The sequence below is a fragment of the Rhinoderma darwinii genome, chromosome 6 (assembly GCF_050947455.1).
Source record: "Rhinoderma darwinii isolate aRhiDar2 chromosome 6, aRhiDar2.hap1, whole genome shotgun sequence".
In the NCBI taxonomy this organism is placed as follows: Eukaryota; Metazoa; Chordata; class Amphibia; order Anura; family Rhinodermatidae; genus Rhinoderma; species Rhinoderma darwinii.
This window is the reverse complement of record NC_134692.1, coordinates 124,789,992-124,803,214: the sequence shown is the minus strand read 5'-3', so window position 1 is coordinate 124,803,214 and position 13,223 is coordinate 124,789,992.

Sequence of the window (13,223 nt, the reverse complement as noted above, 5' to 3'; positions counted from 1 at the left end):
CCCACTTCATGTGAGAGTCCCATAACTTTACCATCATTGCATGGAAGCAATGTAAAATAGGACACTTTAAAGCCGCTATATTTTCTGGTAAAGGAGGAATTATAACCGGGGATGATGGAGTCTAATGTGCGCTCCGGAACTCGCACTTGCAGTAAGGTCTACTGATATCTGTGATGTTTTCTACTTTCAGCAAATAAAGCTTAACCATTGTATAGCAAAAAGTTAAGCAATATTCTAATATACTTTGTGTATCAATTTCTCAAATTTTTTCTCCAAGATCACTGCTTGCTGCCATTGAATGGGAACCTTATTTGTTTTATTTACGGAGGATTTAAATCTGTCCTGGTCATGTAATGATCATTAGAAGACACAGCTTTGATAACTATACTGTAACTACACGCTAGCATTCAGGGATTTGTATGTGTTACATTGTTGAGGACGGGCACCAAACTGAATCTTTGCCCTTGGTGGTAGAAAGCCTAGCTTTGCACCTGGATAGGGAATAGAAGGGACGTTCGATCCCTTAGATAAGATGAAAATTTTTGCCTCAATTGACAACCTTCCATCACTGAAAGAGTATTAGCACTTTTGCCAGATATACGGTATATACCCCGTAACACTTGCATCAACATTCGTGGAACACTTTAAAGCTCCGCCCCTGATTAACCCAGGAACGCCCACAAAATATCTTGGGAACACCCGCGCTTATTACAATTTGCATACGCCTCACCCAATTTGCAACCCAGTGTTTTGACAATCCCACGAAAAACAGGACAGTTGGGAGGTATGGACATGCAGTTCACCCAGACATACTTTACCATCTACAATTTGGGGAAGGGAAAGCACCATTTCCCTTTTTGTCTCAGGTGGCAAAAAGGTTAGAAACACTCCTAAAGCATGGCTTAACTAATGCCAGGACCGTAAAGAAGTGTAACGTTTTTGGTAGTTGGACGTGTTCTCGGTAGGAACAGGGTGGTGCTTAAAATATCCCATCATTTAGGATTCAACTGATTCAGAAAAAATGAGACATGTCTTTCGCTAAAAGTCACATTTTTTTTTCACGAATGTCCCATGTACCGAGCTGTAAAAGGGCCATGGTCCAGGAAAGGAGCAAGACTTACAAATGTCTCATAGTTTGGGATAAAATGTTGGTAAGTATGCAGCCACATCCCTAGCAACCAGTCGGTTTAAGGCTAAATTGCTACTGGCACTGAACTGATGGCAAAGAAGGGGCACGGATGCTTGGCAGTACTCAAACTTTGCTTTTCTCTATCCTTTCTGCCTTATTTTTGCAAAAATAACTTAAAGAGGCTCTGTCACCAGATTTTGCAACCCCTATCTGCTATTGCAGCAGATCGGCGCTGCAATGTAGATTACAGTAACGTTTTTATTTTTAAAAAACGAGCATTTTTGGCCAAGTTATGACCATTTTTGTATTTATGCAAATGAGGTTTGCAAAAGTACAACTGGGCGTGTTGAAAAGTAAAAGTAAAACTGGGCGTGTATTATGTGTGTTACATCGGGGCGTTTTTACTACTTTTACTAGCTGGGCGTTCTGACGAGAAGTGGATGATACTTCTCGTCAGAACGCCCAGCTAGTAAAAGTAGTAAACACGCCCAGATGTAACACACATAATACACGCCCAGTTGGACTTTTACTGTAAACACGCCCAGTTGTACTTTTGCAAACCTCATTTGCATAAATACAAAAATGGTCATAACTTGGCCAAAAATGCTCGTCTTTTAAAAATAAAAACGTTACTGTAATCTACATTGCAGCGCCTGCTGCAATAGCATATAGGGGTTGCAAAATCTGGTGACAGAGCCTCTTTAAGGTGGAGAATCCCTTTAAAAGCGAAAGGCCAATGTATACATATGCCACATTAAGTGAGGCTTACATTTCAGAGCTTGTACCTGTAGTTTTTGATCATAATTTTGGACCATTTCGGAGACAGGAGATGTGATGTTAACATTAGCCGTAGATTGAGAACGACATAACAATTTTAAAATTACATATTGACAGATTAAATGGGGAAAAGGTTCTAAATTTAGAACCTCCAGCAAGTTTTTGGCAAGAAAATGATTTGGGCTGCTGAGAAAAATTTAAGTGCATAATCACTCTGACTGTTCCCATCTAGTTAGTCAAATGATTTACAAAAAATGTATGAAGTTGTAAAGCTGAACATTAAATCACACAAGAATGGCTTTAATGGTGAATGGATTGTATCATAAAGCTTTTCATAAAAGGCAGAAAATATTCAAGACGTTCTTTGCATTTTGCAAGACGAGAGACAAAGTAGGTGGAACGGAACCCAGGGTTATGTAAAGGGTAATGAATGAAATAAAATATATTACATACACAAAAATGATAATGGTTGAGAAGCATAGGGCTGATGGAATTATTTTTGCACTATTATTTTTATGTCGTAGGTGCAGAATACATTATTTTTCTTTCCAAGAACTTGTAAAATTCAGGATAAAAAAAACATATTTCAAACAATTGGACTAATTTAAGTCTGACAGTAACAAACCTCAAAGTTTCAAAGTTTGTAAAAGTTTCATAGTTTACACCACCATTGCTTACTTGGACATTGTGTTGAGCACAGTTCCTTTACTGCATTTATCTTGTATATATAACTAAGGGTTTAAATAAATTCGTTACAATCAATATTCAGAATACTTATCTATGCGTTAAAGGATTTATGATCTCTACAGAGTTAATTACTTTGGAAGACCCGTAACATTCATGCAGTATATGTCTAATGATTTCATTGAGAACTGTGTAATGCTAAATTTCCCCTGTGGTGGCGCTGCAGGGGAATTGAACACTTTCTGTCAGGTTCCCCACAGATTACACCTTTCCATGATACCTTGTACATATAACTAAGAGCAGCCTCGGATTGGGGTTCCTTGGGCCCACCAGAGGAGATGATTCTGAGGGCCCACCCTCCATCTATATAGAACATACTCATGTCCACTTTTAATTTCATCACATTCCTTGTTGTTATCATTGTACACACAGGACATATCATTAACAAGTTTTAGTAGGTTAGATGTGAATCATCCCATAAGAAATAGATCCTAGTGGTAAGTGATTTGCTCCAAAGAGCTTCAAATGGAGTTGAATGGAGTTGTCTTCTGCTGGACCTTTAAGGCCCATTATTGGGTCAGAGCCTGGGCCCACCGGAGGAATCTCTGGTGGGTTAATCCAACCCTGAATAAGGGAGGGTGTAAATAAATAAGTTGTAATAAATAGGTCAATATTCAGAAAACATCTTAGTGATACATTAAAGGGCTTTTGATCTCTACCGAGTCTTTCACTCTGGAAGACCCATAAGATTAATGCAATATACACCCAACATTGAAATTGCAACACCAAGTAGGGCAAGCCATACGTTTATGCAAATCGAGGAAGTAGCAGGTGTCGCTAAGATCTGCAAATGATCAAATTTTTAAGCACCCGCTCCAATCTGTGGCATGTGAGAGGGGTATAAGAGCCGTATTGAGAGCAAAGGTTTTTAGCCAGTTGAAACCTCAAAAATCTGACCTGTTCGTCGATGTGCCAGTTATCGCAACTTGTCGCAAACAGAGTGGGACAGAATCCTTGAACTGAAAGACCTTGGTTCATCACTCCGGGAGATGTCTACGCGCCTAGACTGAGATGTCAGCACTGTTCAACGCTGCCTGTTCCGGAGGTTGGGAGAACAAACAGGAATGACAGCAAGAGGTTCACGGAGGCGATCCTCTGCACGGACGGATCGTCTGATTGAAAGAAAGGTGCGTAGTGATCCATTCTGTACTGTAAGTGAAATTGTACATCACATCCCAAGCCTAGGGCGGCAACCAGTGTCGACACAAACCATCAGAATGTGTTTGCATGACATTGGGCTACGAGCCAGACCTCCAGCTACAGGTGTTCCATTGATCACATGCCACCGCTCTCAAAGGCTATCATGGTGTAAATAAGGCGGCAATGGAGGCTGGAAATGGAGGTCTATGCTGTTCAGCGCCCCGCTTTTGTCACGGATGCAATGATTGCTAGAGATTGTTATGGAAACCACGTGGGCAATGCCATGAAGAGGCCTTCACAAGGGAACGTCACACAGGTCCTATTCCCGGGATTCTGGTGTGGGCTGGCATAATATACGATAGCCGTTTAATCAACAGAACAACACCAGGCCGCATGTTGCTCGTGCTACTGTGAGTAGCCTGCGTGGCCTAAACGTGCTACCGTGGCCAGCAGCATCTCCAAACTTTTGAGCACATCTGGGATGTCATTGGTCAACAATATCAAAGGGAGCTGCCAGTAGCCAATCTTGATGATTTGCATACCCAAGTGCATATATCGTGGCACAACATTCCTCAGACAACCATTAATAACCTCATTGATAGCATTGATATATTGTTTACTTTTTTTGATCATTTGCATATCATTAACATGTTTATCAATGATGCAATTTGCACAATTCCAAAACGTTTACTTCTTGGTGTTGCAATTTTAATGTTGAGGAGCGTATGTACTGCCTAATAATTTCAATAAGAACTGTGTAATGCTTAATTTTCCCTGTGGAGGCACTATAGGGGAATTTAACGCTTATTGTCATGTTCCGACACAGATAACAGCTGATCGCTGGGGAAACCTGTAATCATTTTATCATCAGGAGACCCCTCTAACAGAAAGATTCTCAAAAGCGAACAACCCCATTAATAAACCAACTCAAAGTAACAGCATTGAGATCTATATATCTTATTGATGTTCTCAACCTTTATACATGCTGAGCAAAAATGGGACATAGCAGTGAAGTCAATCATTTTGTCAGGTGGCTACTTGATTGGTCAGTAAAGAAACTGTGTATTCAACCCCGTAATAAATGCCGGCGGTCATTAACGGTACTTATAACACTGTGCCGCCTTTTCAGACAAGACAGCCCGGCTAATGCTGTGATCGCAAGATTCTGAGTTGCCTCCGATCCTGGCCTTTTAAAGTCCATAAAACCAAAATGAAAGTATCCAAATAAAAAAAAGACAACATTTTTTTTTGTCTTCTTAGAAAATGCTTTATTATGAAAAAATTAAAAATATAAAAAAAATCTACACCTAAATGGTATCGCTGCTTCAGTAATAACTTGAACTATAACATAAAAAAATAATAAAAAAATGCCAGAATAGCTGTTTTCTGTTCCTCCCACCTCCAAAAACAAAATAAAAAGCAATCAAAAAAGTTATATGTACCCCAAAATGTTACCAATAAAAAATAATAATAAAGTCGCCCCCCAAAAAATAAGCTACGTCGGCGGAAAAATAAAAAAAGTTATGCCTCTTAGAATATGGTGACACAAAAACAAATACTTGTTTTTTGTTTTTTTAAAAGGGTTTCTATTGTACAAAAAAGTTATGTTATTTATACCACACAGTAAGCGGCGTTGCTGTTTTTTTTTCCATCATCCCCAAAAAAGTTAATTAAAGTTAATCAATAAATTATTTGTGCCCCAAACTTGTCCAGCAAAAAACAAGCCCTACCACAGCTCTGTCTACAGAAAAATAAAAAGTTATGTTTTTTGAAATGCAACAATGAAAAACCGGAAAAAAGGTATGCAGGGGTCGGTGCCGGAAGCAGAAGGCTCCGAACACATTATAATGGCCGTGCTGGGTTACTGCAGCTCTGCTCCTATTAACGTAAATAGGAGCAGAGCTGCAGTACTGCAGCACGATCGCTATACAGTGGTCGGAGCTTTCTGCTTCCGGCACCGACCATGGAAAACTTCCGGCAGCCGAAGCAGCTGATCGGCGGAGTTCCAGGTGTCGGACCCCTGCAATCATATATTGAAAATAGGTTGTACATAGTTACATTCCTAAATACGGAAGTCCATAGATGGACCACTGATGATGTAAATGTGTGCGTCTACAGACTCTGGACTGCAACATTGGCTGTTGAATTCAGCTCTGATTGGGGCATAAAATTATAAATTTGGCGTGATAGAAGAGGGCACAGTGGTTGTGGGTTGATATGGTTGGTATATAATTGCAATGCTTCTCAATCTTCTGATGTTGACTGCAGAATTGTAATTCCTGTAAAGTAGCTGCAAAAAATGAAATAGAGTTAGAAGATTTGTGTACTTTTTTCATTTTAATTTTATTTGGTCACCACCGCAGGTCTGGGACAAGGCATTGGCGGAGTAGACAGCTGTCTAGGGAGTCATTGGGGTGCTAGAGTTGTAGCTAGGATTTCCTCCAATCATGGCAATGATTCAGTTTGCTGCCATAGCAATGAATTTAAATACCCTAGCCAAGGCAGAGTGGCATGTTGTCCTCTCTATGGCACCCAGCGAACATGTCCCACCTGTCCCTCTCCCTAGCAACATCCCTGATTAAAGAAAGTGAGTGTCAGGTGTCAGTGTAGAAGTATAATATATGAAAAGTAAAGGATGGAGACAGGAGAAGAGCGGCAGGGCCCAGCAGACCTACTACAAATACATTAGGCCTCATGCACACGAACGTGCTTTTGCGGCCGCAATTCTCACGAAAATCCACGTGAGAATTGCGGCCCCATTCATTCCTATGAGGCCATGAACACGACCGTGGTTTTCACGGTCCGTGCATGGCCCCGGAGTCCGGACCGCAGAAAGAACAGGCAAGCCTTATTACGGCCGTGTTATGCAGTTCGGGCTCATTGAAAATAATGGCCGTGGCCATGTGCACAGCCCGCGATTTGCAGGCGGCACGCGGCTGTCACTCTGTTGCCGGCCGACTTGGAAATCACGGCCATGCACATGGCTACGGTCGTGTGCATGAGGCCTTAGAGTGACCAGCCGACTTTGCATTGAGAACTGCCAACTGCACATGAGTGGAGCAGATGGAGGTGGAGGGTAACTGGGAGCATGTATTATGCATAAGAAGGCTAGGGCTTGGTGGGAAATGGGGGCATGTGAACTCCGGGTTGAACTTCTGACACCAAGGGTGCTGGGGCCAATTCTGGAACCCCTGTGTAGCCTGTCTCTCCCCTGCACCACAGTACTACTGGTTAATAGTAAAAAGTTACATTTGGACAGGATGAGTAGGCTATGGTTGTCACAGGAAATATCTACAGCTACTACAGCCAAGCTGACAACCTGTCCTCCAGGAACGCCACTTACAAGGTGATTTATATAAAGGAGATTTCTAAATCATATATTTGCAAAAACATAATGTTCTTACATTTTACTCTCCTTATTGATGATAGAACAAAGCAGAATAAGTATAATTTCCAATTTCTATCAAGTATATATAGTTTATTCTGCCCCTAACCAAAAGTGCTGGACCAGTGAGTGTTGACGTCCATAAAGTCACAATGTAATTAAAGACCAATACAAATCTTAATACGTGGATTATGTGCAGAGGTTATTGTGCAGGGAGGGGGAGGAGGTGAGCTGTGTCCATCACCTATTGTTCCACCTATTGTCCATGGTGAACAGGACCACCATCAGAAATTTCTGGGCCCCATACAGTCAAGGCTTTGGGCCTCCTCTCCCATTACCAGGGGATGGGGGTGGCAAAGGAAAGTGGCTAGAGAGGGGCAGGGTTGAGACGCAAACTGGGAGTAGCCCGTGGAGGGGCAGGATGGAGACAGTAGGTGGGTAGGGGCTCTGTCAGGGGACAAAGAGGAAAGACTAGGTGGAAGAGCTCCGTGGAGAGGGGAGAGGGCTAAGAAAGCAGAAAGTGATAGGAGCGGGAGTGGCGCCAAAAGGAGACGCACCCTGATCGGGGCTTTGGAGGAGGCCAAGGGTGAGACTGTAGGTGTGCAGGGAAGGCAACATAGAAAAAAATCATTGCACGGAAACTTCTGCTTTCACACAGCAGAGTCACTTACCAAGTTGGAGTGTTGGCTGCTGCTTCTGGCTCTTGCAGTCTCTGCGATCTTCCACTGCCCTCACACACAGCACCCACGTCACCTGTTTAGACACTTAGACCAGAGGACAAAGCTAATTTAGAACCCTATCCAGCACCTTAAATTAATTCAGATCTCCGATCAGACCCATAAATTAATTCAAACTCCCAGCCAGATTCCTAAATTAATTCAGACCACAGACCGGACCCCTAAATAAATATACACACAAATCAGACACGCAAATGAATTCAGACTTCCGACCAGACACCTAAATTAATTGAGTCCCAACCAGACCCCAAGATGCATTCAAGGCACTCCGAGAGTAATAAATTGGAGTTATTTTTTTTATTTTCAAGTGAAGCAAAAGAGTGTAACGTTTCGGCCTTTTCGTTGGCCTTTATGAAACACTGTAACAATTAGTGAGTAAAACAGGATACATTGGTATAAAATATTGAAAAAAGATTCTATGTCACTTAGTAACAGGTCTGATATTATAAGCAGCGTAATGTCAAAGTAAATATGTATTAAATGAGCAGTTATGCACACAAACTTCCTTTATTACAACCGATAAAGTAATTTGTTAGAGAATAGATATAATACATTGCATGTGTTGTGTGGTACACTGAGAAAATCAATGGGGGTGCATCAAGGTGCAGAGAATCCGTATCAGAAACGTTAAGGTGGCAAAGATTTAGAGATGCCCAAAGAGCAGGAAGGTATCTCTAGTCTTCCTGCTCTTCAGGCATCTCTAGTCTTCCTGCTCTTCAGGTATCTCTAGTCTTCCTGCTCTTCAGGTATCTCTAGTCTTCCTGCTCTTCAGGTATCTCTAGTCTTCCTGCTCTTCAGGTATCTCTAGTCTTCCTGCTCTTCAGGTGTCTCTAGTCTTCCTGCTCTTCAGGTATCTCTAGCCTTCCTGCTCCTCAGGTATCTCTAGTCTTCCTGCTCTTCAGATATCTCTAGTCTTCCTGCTCCTCAGGTATCTCTGGTCTTCCTGCTCTTCAGGTACCCCTAAAATATTTCAATATATAGGTATTACCAGTTATTGTAATCCTGCCTGTGATGATAATGAGATGAATGCTGACAAGTGATCTCTACAGAATAGGAAGTGTGAGTCTATTATGAGGCTCAGTGGCCAGAGTGAAAACTGCAGGATTTTAGGATTATTTTTTATATAGATAATGACATAGAAAATGTTTAAAAAATCAACAAATATTCTTTAAAAATATGTTTCACATAAAAACGTAATTTAAACAATAGGTCATTTTCTGATGACACATACCCTCTAAGACTCCCTATCTCTTGTTGGATCTTAGTAAGGAGAATCAGTATTGTCTATTGAAGTGTGACTCAAGCAGGGAAACACTCTATAACTAGACTTGGATAGCGCAATAGCGGCATCATCTGATATACCTGGTACCTGTTGGCAACTGGTGTTGTATTGTATGTTTTAAGATGTTAGTGTGCTGGATGGCAGCAATGAAATAAATATCACAGCAAGTATAACTGGTATGTGGGAATATAACTGTAAATACTCTTAGTATACCGTAAGTGGCTCATAATACCTGAATTGTGCATTTTACTATGGAAAACACTTCTTATTATCTACTCCTGGTGTGGCCTGATATTAGCACATGGCTTTCTAAGCAAGGTACGTGTCTATGCCATTTTTGGCCATGCCTACTTACAAAAAACAGTTGACCAAGTGGCAAAATATGGGTATAAAATATGGCCCTTGGCAGGAGCAAGCTGACCATTTGGGCATTAAGGGCCCATGGTAACATGGTCTGCAAAAAAAAAAAGAATGCACGTAGGAAGTGCTCATTAAATGTATTTTAGTAAGGCCCTGTTAACATCAGCATTCGGCATTCATTTGTTCTGCTTCGACAGAGGAGCAAAACAACGAAAATGCCGGAAGCACGGGCTCCGCTGAACAATGGAGACAACCACCGCCCGATGGAATCCATTGACTTTAATGGGTTCCATTGGGTTTCCATGGGGGTGTCTGTGAATTTACCGGCGCATGCTGTGCTATTGTTTTCGGTATTTTCAGCAGAATCTGCGACGGAGGCCCCTCCAATGCAGATGTGAACAGGGCCTAACCCAAATCAAGTGTGTCATGGCTAGATTGGTTGGTAAGGGGCCCATGACTTTTAATGCCCAGATAAGATTATGGCAATATACATTAAGATATTTCACTGGCACTGCTGTGATAAAGGTGTCATTGGCACAGGGTGGTCCATTAATAGCCCTTTAAATCACAAAAAGTGTAATATTAAGAGTAGGACCTTATGCCCACTAGCCGTAGCACAAATCTTGTAAGGACCAGTAATATGGCACCTAGAGATTATAACAGCCCATGGGGACTCTGCTTCATATCTTGTTATTTATGGTACAATTATCAGCCCATTCATTGCAAGTGACCCATATATAACACGTGTATGGTCCGCTAAAGGGTATATCAGTAATATCACTAAAGTAAATGTGTTTATTCATACAAGACTGGTTTATAATTGTGATCCATTATTAATATCAATCTGGAGGGTAAGGTATGTAATAAGATGTACTATATATCATTATAACCTCTATATTCTGCTCTATGTATAGTCATATCAGCGCTGCCATGTGAGAGACACTTTACTATTTAGGATTTCATGTTGCTTTAAAATGAATGACACCAAATAATTTCTATTAGAAAAATAAGAGATAATCAATGAGAGGAGCTAGAGGTCGCCATCTGGTGGTAAAAGACAACATAACAGCCTCGTTTTTTTGTTTTTTTTTTGTTTATTAAGGCCTAGTTCACACTGAGTTTTTTGTCGCAGTTTTTGACGCAGAAACCGTGTAAGAAACCGCAGAAAAACATGGCCGAAAAACGCCTCCCATTGATTTCAATGGGTGGCGGAGACGTTTTTCCCACAAGCGTAAAAAAACGCTCTCGGGATAAAGAAGAGTTTTGCTCTTTCTTCAGGCGTTTCCGTCTCTGACCTCCCATTGAGATCAATGGGAAGCAGAGACAGTTTTTTTTGCTGCGTTTTTTTGCCCGTGTCGCTCAATAGCCGTGGCCGAAGAACACGGCAAAGAGTGCAGGCAAGTCAAAATTTGCCTCAAAATAGTCTCCCCATTACAATTCAATCAAAAACGCATCAGCACAGTCCAATATACAATGAAGAGATTTGCGCAAAATTTGCCCCAATGGGGCCAGAAAATTTGAAATATGTGGCGTGTGCCAAATACAGTGGAATACATGGCGTGTGCCAAATATAGTGGAATACATGGCGTGTGCCAAATATAGTGGAATACATGGCGTAAGCCAGAAGTGTCAGTCCTCCCTGTACTCCTTGCATTCTATAGATGAACCCGTGCTATGGGTCTAACTCAGAGAGGAGAGTACTGCAGTGCATGGATATTTCGGGGAAATACAAAATAAAAAAATGTAAATGGTAATATGAAAATAATTTTACCATTTTAAAGAAATATGTTTTCCACAGCAAGTTATACAAGATTATTGGCTGCAATCTATGGGAACTCCTGGAATAACACGACGGTGCCCTTGTTCTTGGGCTGTGGCTGATATTGCAGTTTATTCCATTTACTTAAATCGAGATAAGCTGCAATACCAGATACAACCAGTGGACAAGAGTGGCACTGTTGCTGGATAAAAAGCAGACCCTGTTTTCTAATCTTGGACAACTCCGTTTAGTATTTATAATGTCAAGGTTGGAAAACATATACATCTGTAGTAAAGTGTTCTTCCACTGTAACACCACCTAAGGGTCAATATTTTTTGAATTTATTTCCCTGGACCTAGAAGAATCCTAAAAGCCAATGCCAGGACCCAACTCATAATGTGGACTCCAGAATTGTATTTATCAGTCAAGACTCCACGTCAGCAACATGAATTCAGTTGACCCTTGTATCCCACCATTGTCGGAAGTCTTTTTGGCCTGATTTTTTATAAACCGGCCCACGGATTACTCAATATACATAAATATAGCGCCATTTCTCAAGAAACCACAGTCATAAACAAATATATTTCAACATGTTTTCTCTCTTATCCACAGAAAACACCACAACTGAAGACTTCTCTAACTACTACTTACTCCAGCCTCCTTCCTTGGTGGTGACATGGTGGGGCAGCCAAAACCACACAGTGGAAATAGTTTGGGAGGAACCGGCAGAAATTGTAAAAAAAAAAAAAGAAAATAAATATGAAAACAAGCGATCAAGATCTTCCTGAAACGGATAATTTGCTTGATGAGATAATTAGACATGTGGTTTGCTGTTTATGTTACTAGATAATTACGATTCTATTATGGAATTCATTATCTAATCTCTGACACTTCCACCTAAAGGTCTGAGTTATAGAATTTCCACCATTTCTATGGAATTTTTTAACAATTTTTGTCCATACTTGTATCTCAGACAATGGAAATCCTCTTGAGTTCTTGAGTGATCTTCATAGAAGGTTCCATGTGTCCTGTTTTTTGGGGAGTGTGGAAATTTTTCTAAACGCTTTTTTATTTTTAATAAATCTCAATTACCAAATGTTAGGGATATTTCTCCGGATTAGGACCTGAGTGGATGCATCGCTGTTTTACCTTATTATTAAAAGAGCTGTGTCATGAAGACAACCCCTGTCCATATGTCCTATTAGAACATTTAGACATCATTACAAGAACATTTACATTTACATTTCATTCATATGGCCACCATGTAACACTAAATTTACCCAGCAGCAGTCTCCGCAAGGGAAATGCCTCGCTGACCATGGCTTCCCGGGCAAAATCAGCTTCCTGGGGGTACAGGGATCGGCAAATGGATCAATCAGCTGATCACCCCAAGGGCCGCATTCTAAAAGGGGTTGTTTTTTATGAGATAACTCACAAGTTAATTTACAAAATGTCAAAATTAATGGGTTGACCAAACAGGTTCATCACATTTAACCATTCATGCATACATGGTTCAGTTTACCCTTAAAAGGCTTGTTTTGGTTTAGGAAACACATTATCAAATACCATATTTAGCAGACCGGGGTCCCCAGTCCAGGACTCTAATCTATTAGTCACACTGGAGAGCAACTACAAAGAGTGTCTCTCGCTCTGGAGGACCCAGCACATTCATGCATTACATGAACAGCCATTGATTTGAATGGGAACTGTGCAATGCTTCATTTCCCATGTGGTGGTGCTGGAGGGAATTTTGAACAGTTGCCGGAAATCCCCATAGATTACAGCTGATCGCTGGATTCCAAGCAGGACACCTTGTGATCAGTTAATTGTCGGAGGGACCACTCTAACAAAAAGTGTTTATCCAAAGTGGAAAATCCTTTTAGGGGTTGTCAAGGTTCAACAATCTTTTC